This window comes from Pinus tabuliformis, chromosome 8 (genome assembly GCF_031772625.1).
Source record: "Pinus tabuliformis cultivar Carrire ecotype Pingquan chromosome 8, CPIR1, whole genome shotgun sequence".
NCBI lineage: Eukaryota > Viridiplantae > Streptophyta > Pinopsida > Pinales > Pinaceae > Pinus > Pinus tabuliformis.
This window is the reverse complement of record NC_142294.1, coordinates 737,841,730-737,853,890: the sequence shown is the minus strand read 5'-3', so window position 1 is coordinate 737,853,890 and position 12,161 is coordinate 737,841,730.

The following is a 12,161-nucleotide window of genomic DNA, read 5'->3' as shown; positions in this document are numbered from 1 at the left end:
AAATTATAAAGGTCTTCCTCAATTCGGCCTCATTAAATTGAAGGGATACATTAACATAAGTTCAGGTCGGCTCCACTAATAGTGGCACTCTTTCACCCAATCAAATGCCTATAAATTAGATCATCTTGTGGCTCATTTGATCATAAGTACAAAAAATCTTTGGAGAGTGTCTTCTGAGGTAGTTGTAGGCTTGATATCCTTAGCCGAGTTGGAGCAAATATTTGAGGTCACATTTGTAGGAAGAAGCACGAAAATACGAGGTTATATTATTTGTGTAATGCGAGTTTACTTTTTGTGGATTGAAAGCATATTCTATGTGGAACACGAGTGAGTTTGGGGACATATTCTCTGTGAGATAAAAATTGTATATGGTTCTTGTAGAAGAGGTATAAATCACCATCTTGGAGGTCTATTTGAGTTCAACAGAGTTAAGGAAGTATGCTCTTTTTCTAGTATTCTTATCATTTGATGACTACAACTAGGCCGAGTACAAGGAGAGTAAACCGAGCCTTCATTTTTTTGGTTTATGTTTTATAGGAGAGGGTTATTTTTATATCTGGTTAACGGATGCCAAATGTAATAGGACTGTGCCCTAATATGCAATTGTTTGGAGGGCTGAGATTCTAGGTAGGTAGTTGGAGGTATGTTGAGTTTCCTCAAGTTATAACACAGAAAAATCCATGGAAAAAAGTAAAGGTTTTGCAGAAGTTATGAGGATTGGTTTAAGCCCTAGTTAGGGCTCACTTGTAGCGGTTACAAAGAACTTAAAAGGAGGGAAAAAATCCTCAGAGGAAAGTGCACACGCTGTGGGTAGAGGGCGATAAGAAGTCATTCTATAAAAGGTATGTATTTGTATTCTCAAATTGATATTTTTCATGTTAATATTGGGAATGTTTATAAAAATTTGTGTACAATGGTAAAGGGATGTTAGAGAGCTACTATGAGATCTCTAGTTTAGTGGTAAAAGCAGAATATATATCATTTAGTGTGGGAAGTCTTGTGGAGCCCTAAGGATTTACATTTGAAGGAGCTAGTTCATTGAGTTGCAGAGAGGTCAACTTCTGTGTCTAACAATGATGTATGGAAGTGACACTTCTGCTTATGATAGTGATGTATAGCAATGACACTTTACTACTTACAGTGATAGGAGGTATCCCTATCAATGGTCTTATGGTTGCCTCCTTGATAGACTTGTCTGCAACCATATTATGAGGATATTTCATGATTTAGGGTTTGACCTAGGAGGCCTAATGAATTGTTGTTGAAAGATTCATGTCTCATTATAATTTTACTTTGTATCTCTAATGAACATTGGTTGACTAATAGAAGAAGACAAATTGATTCTGGGTTTCTCCGCTTGAGGGGTTTTTCCCTGGTCTCTGACCAAAATCCTGGTGTCTCTATTGTGTATGCTTTTCTTCTAATGTACCTTACTATTATGCAATGTTGTTGATGTTGATGTTCTCTATATAGAATTTCTTATGATGATATGTGATGAATGTAATATGAAAAATGTCAAAAAATGTTTTAAAATGAAATTATCTACAATAGGGAACTATCTATCCTTAAAATTAACACCTTATATGACATTTTATAATCATTCTAATAAGTCCACTCTTTTGTTCTAGGCATGTGAATAATCCTTGTAATATAGTATGATGATTGCAATAATTCCTTATAATTTTTTCATCTCCACATTTTTAGTCATGTATGGGAAGCAATCAAAACCTTCTTTTCTTTATTTCTTTCTATTTTTTGGGTAAAAATTTCATTAACTGAGAAACATAGAATTACATAGCAGTTCCAAAAATCAGGCCAACATTTCACAAGGGAGATCAGATCAAAGCCAAAAGTGGACTCTTCTTCATGTGCTTCTTGATGTCGTTTCTCACTTGTATTTTGTGATTATAGACTCGGTGTTGGTTTTTGATAGACTAAGGGTTATGCGAACAATTCATCTACCTTCTCAATTAGTTAATCAATTCATTTGCCATGGTAGTCAAGTGCCTTGGTAGTTTTTTCCTTGTCATCATTTATTATTCTCTATGCAATTTTCCATCAAACTTCAGACTACATGATCAGAATATCAATTATGTCTCCCTTTTCTATTATTTTATTCATTTTGATATATTAATATCTTTTTTCCTTCCCCCAACTTTGTTTGTGCCTTTTCAACGTTTTTGAGATGATATCTTACGCTATTAACCTCATCTCTACACTAGTTCACTTGAACATGTAATTTGTCATTACTAACCATCTTGAAGTTGGAATTTTTACTTGCGAACCCCCTACCACCCATGCTCCTCCCCTTCCCTCCACACTGCCCATCCCCCTTCTATTTTTAGTTTCATGTTTATGTTTTTCCTATTTATTTTTCACTTATATGTGTGTGTATAATGATTTAAAAAATGATTTTTTCCCTTAAAAAAGTTGTTGTTGTTGTTGTTGTTTTTTTTTCTTTTTTCTTTTTTATATATTATATCTTTCAGTAAAAATTAAAAGACACGACTTTATGAAGCATTGTAAAAAATTGAAGGAGTATGGAAAAAGTGCATAAAATTAAAAAAGATGATTGTCTTAGCAGCTACTGTCTGTGGCAGGCAAGGTTGATGGCTACACTACCATGGAAACAATGGTCGACAAGGGAATGATACAAGGACATTGTTTCAACAGTGTTGGATAAGGTGACAAACAAGAAACATGGTGACATGGAATGGTGATGGGATAAGGATAGAATGGGTGGGAGCCAGTGAATGCAGACAAAAAAATATGTGACAGGTATGGGAATCAGACGACAAAAGGACTTTGGTGGTAGCACACTATTAGTAGGGGCGGTCGGTTATGGACATGAAAGAAGGATGAAGCAGGTAGCAATAGTACAACATGGTTGTTGGTACAAATGTTGAAGGTTCAGACAATGGTTTGGATCTGATACCATTGTAACAACTAACTTTGTTGTATATGTGTAGACATAATTGTATTAAAGGATATGTACTTATTAATGGAATGAATAATGATGATTACAACACCATCAAGATGGTATACGTATAACATTGGCTGTTCACAAGGTGAAAGGATTCACGCCCCTTGAATTTTCATTACCTCGTTAAATTATTGTTATTTATAACTGTCATTGTGTTCATATCATAAACCTAAAGTAATTATTACTAGTAAAAATTTAGATGAATTTCCTTAGGAAATTCATGATATGTTAGATGAGTTTGATAATATAATAGTTGATTATTTTTCAAGTAATCTACCTCCTGTAAGAAACATAAGTCATCATATTGATTTGATCCCTGAAGTAGTTTTTACAAACAAAGTAGCATACCAAATGAATCTAAAGGAGAATGAGGAGATCATAAATCAAGTGAAAGAGTTGTCGTGATATGTACTGGATCATTATATTGTTTTCTATCCATATTTATTCTTTCATAGTGTTAAAAGTGGAGGAATAATCTCATAGGACATTTTTTACCAGTGGGACCCAATTTGGAAAATTGGGGTCTAAAACCTTCCAGGAGCATTTAAGGAATAAAAGATGTTTTTTGGGGGGTAAAACTTTTTTGCTTCAGTTCAACACATTTTTAACCTATTCTATACACAAATACGTTTCCAACAACAGAAGAATCACCTCAATCAAAGTTTGTGTGCAAAAGTTATGCCACTCAGAAGTTGACCTTCCTATTTTCCCCACCATAATTTGAGAGGATGCCACGTCAGCCCCATTACTCATGGAAAATGGGTTTTCCATGTATTAATGATGAGTATGAATCTAGAAGAGTCAATTATGTATCTCTAGCTAAGATTTGGAGTCAAACTAACCTGCTAGTAGGCTATCAGGTTGTGTTATAACTGGGCCATTAGAAGGAAAATGGGTTCCATTCTTTTCGAGAGTATTTTGTTCCATAGATAGACAAAGAAACTGAGAGGGATATGGAGAGAGTAAAAAGAGAGGATTTATGTATTTTATTAACCCATATTCCATAGGCTTTACTTCTTTGTACTTTCTACCATTTTCTATTCAGAGAAAGAGAGCGTAACGACCTCAACTTCTAGCTGAGTTTTCTCTCGAAAGGGTTTCCTAGGATATATCTCGTGTCAATTTCGTTCTGTGAGTTTTTATTTCAATAATATATATTTTATGCATACACCATAAAAAAAATTTAGATATCCATAAATCTAAAGAGAAATAAACTCTCATAGTGTAGAGTTTGGATTTTTGAGTATAATTTTATCATATCCGTTGTGACGAACTACCTAGTGGAATATCCATGGCAGTTTAGGGAGCATGTTGGATAAAGGGTTGATTGAATAAGGCTTAAGCCCATGTTCTATGCCTATTGTTGTAAGTCTGAAGAAAGGCAGTGGATGGAGGATGTGCATTGATTCTAGGGCCATAAACAAAATCACTATCAAGTATAGATTTCCATTACCTCATATGGATGATTTAATGGATTGTTTGGGAAGTGTAAAATACATCTATAAAATTGATTTGAAAATTGGCTACCAACAAATTACGATTATAGAGGGAGATGAATGGAAGACTAATTTTAAAATCTAAGCATGGATTGTATCAAAGGTTAGTTATGCCTTTTGGATTAACTAATGCAATTAGTACATTCATCAAATTAATTAATGAGGTTCTCAAAGAATTCATTGATAAATTTGTGATTATGTATTTGGATGGAATATTAGTTTATAGTCAATCCAAGGAAGAACACTTAGGAGGAATTTAAAAATTGTTTTGAAGAAATTACAACATGAAAATATTCTAATAAATTTGAAGAAATTTTCTTTCATGAAGATAGAGTTGGTTTACTTGGGATCTGTTATATCTCAAGAAGGGTTAACTGTAGATCTAGAAAAGATAAAGGCCATTATCCACATAAAATATTTGAGGTAAGGAGATTTCATGGACTTGTAAGTTTTTATAGGTAGTTTATCATGAGTTTCAACAATACACGTGCTCCAATTTTGGAGACCATAAAGGGTATGAAACCATTCAATGGAAAACTACAAAAGAAAGAGGATTTCGGTTCCTTAATAAGAAAATAACCAAAAATCCAACTTTAGATTTGAAAGAATTTAACAAGTTGATTTAGGTAAAGTGTGATGCAAGTGGAGATGCTATTGGTGTTGTTTTAAGCCAAGATGATAAAGCCATAACATATTTTAGTGTAAAGTTGAATGATGCAAAACAAAAATATTCATACTAGGATAAATAATTTTATGCTATAGTTTAAGCATTGAGGAAATGGAGGCATTATTTAATCCAAAATAATTAGTTTTTTATTTTTTTTTTATTTTTATTTTTTTATTCCGACAACCATGCATTGCAATTTATAATTCAACAGGCTAAGTTTAACTAGAGACATGCTAATTGGATGGAATTTCTACATAATTTCACTTTTGTTAATAAACACATTAGTGGGAAAACTAATAGAATTGCATATGCTTTGAGTATAAGAAGTTTGGTGTTGCAATAATATAAAGTTTAGGTGTTGAGGTTGAAATTCGAATGAATATGTATAAGATGACCTAGATTTCAAAGAAGATTTTGAAGCATGTGAAGAACTAGTTTGCAAAGATATAAGGTTATGGACAAACTACATAGTCCAAAATGGACTATTATTAAAAAGGGTTCAATTGTGCTTTCCAAAAAGTTCCATGAGAGATTTTTTATTGAAATAAAAACATAGTGGTGATTGGGTCGAAACTTTGGGTAAGATAAGACCTATGCATAACTCAATTTTTTTAATTATTGGCCAGGGATGAGAATGGAAGTCAAAATATCTATTGAAAAACATAAAATTTGTCAACATGAAAAAGGTGTGGCTAAAAAAAAGGTTTATATAAGAAATTACCCATTCCAAGAAGATGATGGGATGCTGTAAGTATGGATTTTGTGTTAGAAAATTATATATTACAGAGCAATGGAACACATAAACTATTGCAAAAATATAAACACAGAAAACACATAAAACAAGAGAGACACAGATATATGTGGTTCACCCAATTTGGGCTATGTCCACAGAGAAACAACCAATCCTTCCTTTTATATTATCTAGCAAAATGAAGAGATACAACCTACAATAGATCCGCTGTAATTCCCTCTTCGCTCTCACATAATCTCCTTTCTCTTTCTCGCTCAGAATATAGATCTACATAGCCGCAATATAGTTCCATCATATATAGCGAGGGGTTTCCTTCTAGGGAAAAAAACCCTAAATTAAACATAAATTATACCATCAGATTTCAGCCTAATGAACGACCCAAATTGACTACGAAATTACAACATTTTACATAGAAATTTTACGTCTATTTTTAGCTTCGGGGGTGCTACCTTTGATCCCCTTCCGGGGGGGACTCTAACCCCCCTTGGACCCCCTAGCAGCGCACATAAATGGGTGGGTTTGCACCACATTACGAAATGGGGTCCAATGTGGTGATACCTCTGAATAAAGAAGATAATCAGGCTCCACACCCAACAATCTCCCACTTGGAGACTGATTATAGCAACTCCACCGTTGCTTCATTTGCTAGAAAATGACTCCACTTTGGACCTGGTTGTTTCAAATCTTCATCATCATACTTGAAGACCAACTGAAACATAGAAGAATCTTAGTTTCTCCCTAGTTACAACTTTTGTTAACATATATGTAGGATTATGGCTAGTATGTATCTTTTCTAGCTTCAACTGTCCATCTTCCAACACTGGCCATATGAAATGGTACTTGAGCTATATATTTTAGTCTTGGAATGAAATGCAAAGTTATTTGCAAGATGTATGACACTTTGGTTGTCACTATATATCCTGCCCAACTTTTCCTTCTTACCCAATTCATCCAGAAACCTTTGTAACCAAATCATTTCTTTACTACTGTAGAAGCAACATACTCTGCTTCCGTCATTGAGAGTGCAACACAAATTTGCAGTTTTGAAACCCAACTGACAGTTATTCCACCTATAGTAAACACATACCTTGTGGTGCTCCTCCTATTATCTCTATAGCCCGCCATATTTGCATCAACATATCCCTGTAGAGCAATGTTTGAACCAACAAAGCATAATGCTTGATTTGTGGTACCTCTCAAATACCTAAGAATCCACTTCATCGCCATCCAATGTTCTTTTTCTGGATTGTTCATGTACCTGCTTACAACTCCCACTGCATGTGCAATATCAGACCTTGTGCAGACCATTGCATACATTAAGCTTCCAACTGCTGATGCATATCGAACTTTAGACATATAAGCCATGTCTTCCTAAGTCTTGGGACACACCTCCTTACTTAGTTTGAAATGGATAGCCAAAGGTATACGAACTAGTTTTTCATTCTGCATATTAAATCTTTTCAATACATTTTGTATGTACTCACTGTGAGACAATGTTAATTTGTGATTCTTCATATCTCTAGTTATTCTCATACCAAGGATTTGTTTTGCAACACCCAAATCCTTCATTGCAAATGATTTTTCCAATTTTATTTTGAGCACATTTATTTCCCGCATGTTAGAACCTACAACAAGCATGTCATCTACATACAATAACAATATAATATGACTGCCATCATTTTTCCTTTTGAGATAAACACAATGATAAGAGTGACATCTAGTATAACTTTTTTTAGACATAAACCTATCAAATTTTAGATACCACTGCCTTGGAGCCTGTTTTATGCCATACAAGCTCTTCGTCAACCTACACACTAGTTTCTCCTTCCCTTTTACCTCATATCCTTGTGGTTGATTCATATATATTTCTTCCTCCAAATCCCATGGAGAAAGGCTGTCTTTACATCTAACTGCTCAAGATGCAAATATTCAGCTGCTACTAGACTTAAAATAGTTCTGATTGAAGTAATTTTAACAACAGGAGAAAATATCTCATCAAAGTCTATACCCTTTTTCTGTGCAAACCCCTTCACCACAAGTCTAGATTTATACCTTTTTCTACCTCCATCTTCTTCCTTCAACTTGTAAACCCATTTATTCTACAATGCTGTTTTACCTGCAGGAAACTTGACTAAGTCCCAAATCTGGTTATGTAATAAGTAGTCCATCTCTTCTTTCATGGCTTTCTCCCACTTCTTCCTGGTTTCTACCTGCACTACTTCTTCATAACATTCTGGTTCACCAGAATCAATCAAAGATACATAATATAATGAAGGAGAGTATCGTTCAGGGGGTCTACTTATCATGGTAGATCTTCTAACACCACTCTCAGGTGTTTGAGGTGCTTTTTTTGTTGTGGTTGCAGTTGTTATTTTTCTGGCTGTTGATCATTATGACTTTCAAGCACCTTCACTTTTTCTGTGATCTCATCAAGCACTGTGTATTCTCTATTTTGTTTTTCCTATTTCTTTTCCTACATCCGATCCTTATGAAAAACCTTTTCATTGAATATGACATCTCTTCTCCTAATGATTTTGTGTTTTCATAATCATAAAAGTGGTAACCAAAATCATTAACACCATATCCAATAAAGGTACATTTCTTTGATTTTTCATCAACTTTGTTCTATTTTCTTTATTAATGTGGACAAAGGCTTCACAACCAAAAGTCTTTAAAAATGAGTAGTTTACCTTTTTACTTGTCCATGCCTCCTTTGGAATACCACCATCCAAGGAACTTGAAGGCCCTCTGTTTATTATATAAACAACATTATCTACAACATCTGCCCAAAATTGTAAAGGAAATCCTGTATGCAAACTCATGCACCTTGCACACTCCATGATTGTCCTGTTCATCCTTTCTAACACACCATTTTCTTGTGGTGTTCCTTGAACTGTCTTCTCTCTATGAATTCCATTCTCTAAACAGTACCTATCAAACTCTTTGCCGCAATATTCACCTCCATTGTCTGATCTGAGACACTTCAACCTTTTTCCTGTCTCATTTTCAACCAAATATTTCCATTTCTTGAAAGTATAAAATACATAAGATTTATTTCAAATACAATAAATCCAAGTTTTTTTGGTTGCATCATCAATAAAAGTAACATAATAATGAGAGCCACTGAGAGATTATACCTGAGCAGGTCCCCATACATTGGTATGCACAAGCTCTAATTTTTCGGTCTTCTTTTCTTTCCCAACTTTGAGGAATTTGACTCTCTTCAATTTTCCATAAACACAATTCTCACAGAATTCCAAATCAACATGCTTCAAACCTAGCAACAAGTTTCTTGAGTGAAGAATCTACATCCCCTTCTCACTCATGTGCCTAAGCCTATGATGCCACAATGCCGTATCTACTCTTGTAGAGGTTAAAGCATTAACAAAATTAGAAATACCATTGCATAAATACAATGTACCAACCTTTTCTCCTTTTGATATTACTAGGGCTCCTTTAGTGACCTTCCAGGTTTTATCTGTAAAAGTAGTTACACAACCTTCACCTCCCAACTGCCCTGTTGAAATTAGATTTTTCTTTAGATCTGGAACATGCCTTACCTCCTTCAACAACCATTGATTTCCATTCTGTTGTTTTATGAAAACTGTACCCATTCTAATGATTTTATAGGGTTTATCATCACCCAATCAAACTTGTCCAAAATCTCCTTGAACATAATCATGAAAATGTTTCCTATCAAGCGTGGCATGGAATGAGGCCCCTGAATCTACCACCCAAGCATCAATAATATGTTCTAATGAAAGAATCAAAGCATCTTGCAATGCATCACTTGTCACATTCGCCTCATGATTGTTTTGTTGTTGCACATCTCCTTATTTTCCCTTCTGAGACTTGCAATCTTTCTTCAAGTGTCCTTTCTTCCTACATTTCTAGCACACTATCCTTGATCTGGAATTGGATCTGCCTTTCCTTGACTTGCTGTGATATCTTGGGCTCTTTCCTCTTTCCATTTTTATTCCCCTAGTCTCTACAGTCAAATCATTACTTGATGTCACACCAGAGCTTTTCCGTCACATTTCCTCGCTAAGAATTGCACCGACATCATCATCAAACTTCAAAGTACTAGATCCAGAGACAGAGTTACTAATGGCCATAACTAAACCATTCCAACTTTCTGGAAATAAGCACAGAAATAACAGAGCGCTAACTTCATCATCAAAAGTTACCCCTATAGAAATTAACTAACTTATAACTGTATTAAATTCATTTAAATGATCAGCAATAGATCCGCCTTCTGACATCTTCATATTAAATAAACGCTTCATAAGAAATACATTATTTGAGGTCGAGGGTTTTTCATATAATTTGGCCAATGACAACATTAAACCCTTTGCTGTCATTTCCTTTGAAATATTAAAGGCTACCGACGTTGCTAGGCACAACCGTATTGTTCCAACTACCTTTCTGTCAAGAATATCCCATTCTGTGTCCGTCATACTTGTTGGATTCTTTTTCTTTCCACTCAATGGTAGGTACATATCTTTCTCGTACAAGTAATCTTCCATATGCATCTTCCATAGCTGGTAATTTTTGCCATTAAATTTTTCGACCCTAAACCTACCGTCTTCCGCCATTGCTCCCACTCGAACCAGGAACCCTTCTCTCCTAGGAGTTTATCAGCCAAATAGACCTTCGGCTTTGATACCGGTTGTTATAAAATTACATATTACATAGAAATGGAACACATAAACTATTGCATAAATATAAACATAGAAAATGCATAAAACAAGAGAGACACAGATATACGTGGTTCACCCAATTTGGGCTACGTCCACAGAGAAACAATCAGTCCTTCCTTTTATATTATCCAACGAAATGAAGAGATACAACCTACAACAGATCCGCTGTAATTCCGTCTTCGCTCTCACACAATCTCCTCTCTCTTTCTCGCTCAGAATACAGACCTACATAGTTGCAATAAAATTCCCTCATATATAGCGAGGGGCTACCTTCTAGGGAAAAAAACCCTAAATTAAACATAACTTCTACTATTATATTTCTACCTAATGAATGACCCAGATTGACTACAAAATTACAACATTTTACAAGGCAATTTTACATCTATTTTTCGCTTTGGGGATGCTGCCCCCGATCCCCCACGAGGGGGGCTCTAACCCCCCCTGGAACCCTTTAGCAACACACATAAATGGGCGGCATTTCTGTCACATTACGAAATAGGGTCCAATGCGGCGATACCTCTGAATAAAGAAGATAATCAGGCTCCACACCCAACATTTTGTATTGTGTTTGCCTAATGTTGAAAGAAGTTGTCATTGATGTCAAACGCTTCCTAAGAAAAAAAGGAACTTGATACCCTTTCTTTGAATTCATTTATACTCCATTTAATTAGCTAAAATGGAAGCCTAATATAAATGGTCGGAAATCTTATTCCGAGAATATTCCAAGGATATAGGCACTCTCTCTAACTCCTCCCAGTTGAGGAGATATGGATTTTTGAAGTTTATTAATTATGCCGCCCTTGACAAGTCGGCTCCACATTGGTTTAGACCTTGAAGAGCACTATATATAGGCACGAGGAGGAGGAATTTTAGCAATTCACTCAAGGAAAATTCAAATATTTTTAAAAAAGTGAAGAAAAAAAGGGTTTATGGGGTTCATATCTCATGAACAAGAAATGAGAAGATACTAGATTGGAGAGGCTATCAATGGAAGTATTTTTGGCACATTTTAAAAGGGTTTTGGCATAATTTTTTAAATTCTTTTTGACACATTTTTAAAAAGGTTTTGGCACACTTTTTGAAGGTTTCTAGTTCTAGTTAGAAGGCCATTACAAGCCCGCACTTTGGACAACATGTACTATTGTAGATTTTTCTCGTATAATGTATGTGATAGGAACAATATCCATGATATGGGAGTCCTTATTTATATTTATTAAAGCAAGGGTGATAGGGTTGAGTATGGAAAGGGAGTTTTATCTTCCTTTAGGTTGAAACATGTAAATTAGGGGGTTAGTGCCTCCTTGTAGTAGGTGCTAGTAAACTAGGGGGTTTTTGGCTCCTTCAAGTTGGTACTTGTAAAAATTGAAACTATTTAAGATAAGTTTCATGCATTAATTAATGTGTTGTTGATAAATATTATTTGCATGTTGTATTTGAAGCTTCAAAAAATGGTTAGAAGTGTCCTATACTGATTCATCCTCCCCTCTTAATATTGGTAATATTTCCAACAACTGGTATCAGAGTAGGTTACCTTTAGAACAATCTAATCACTTGAAGGAATATC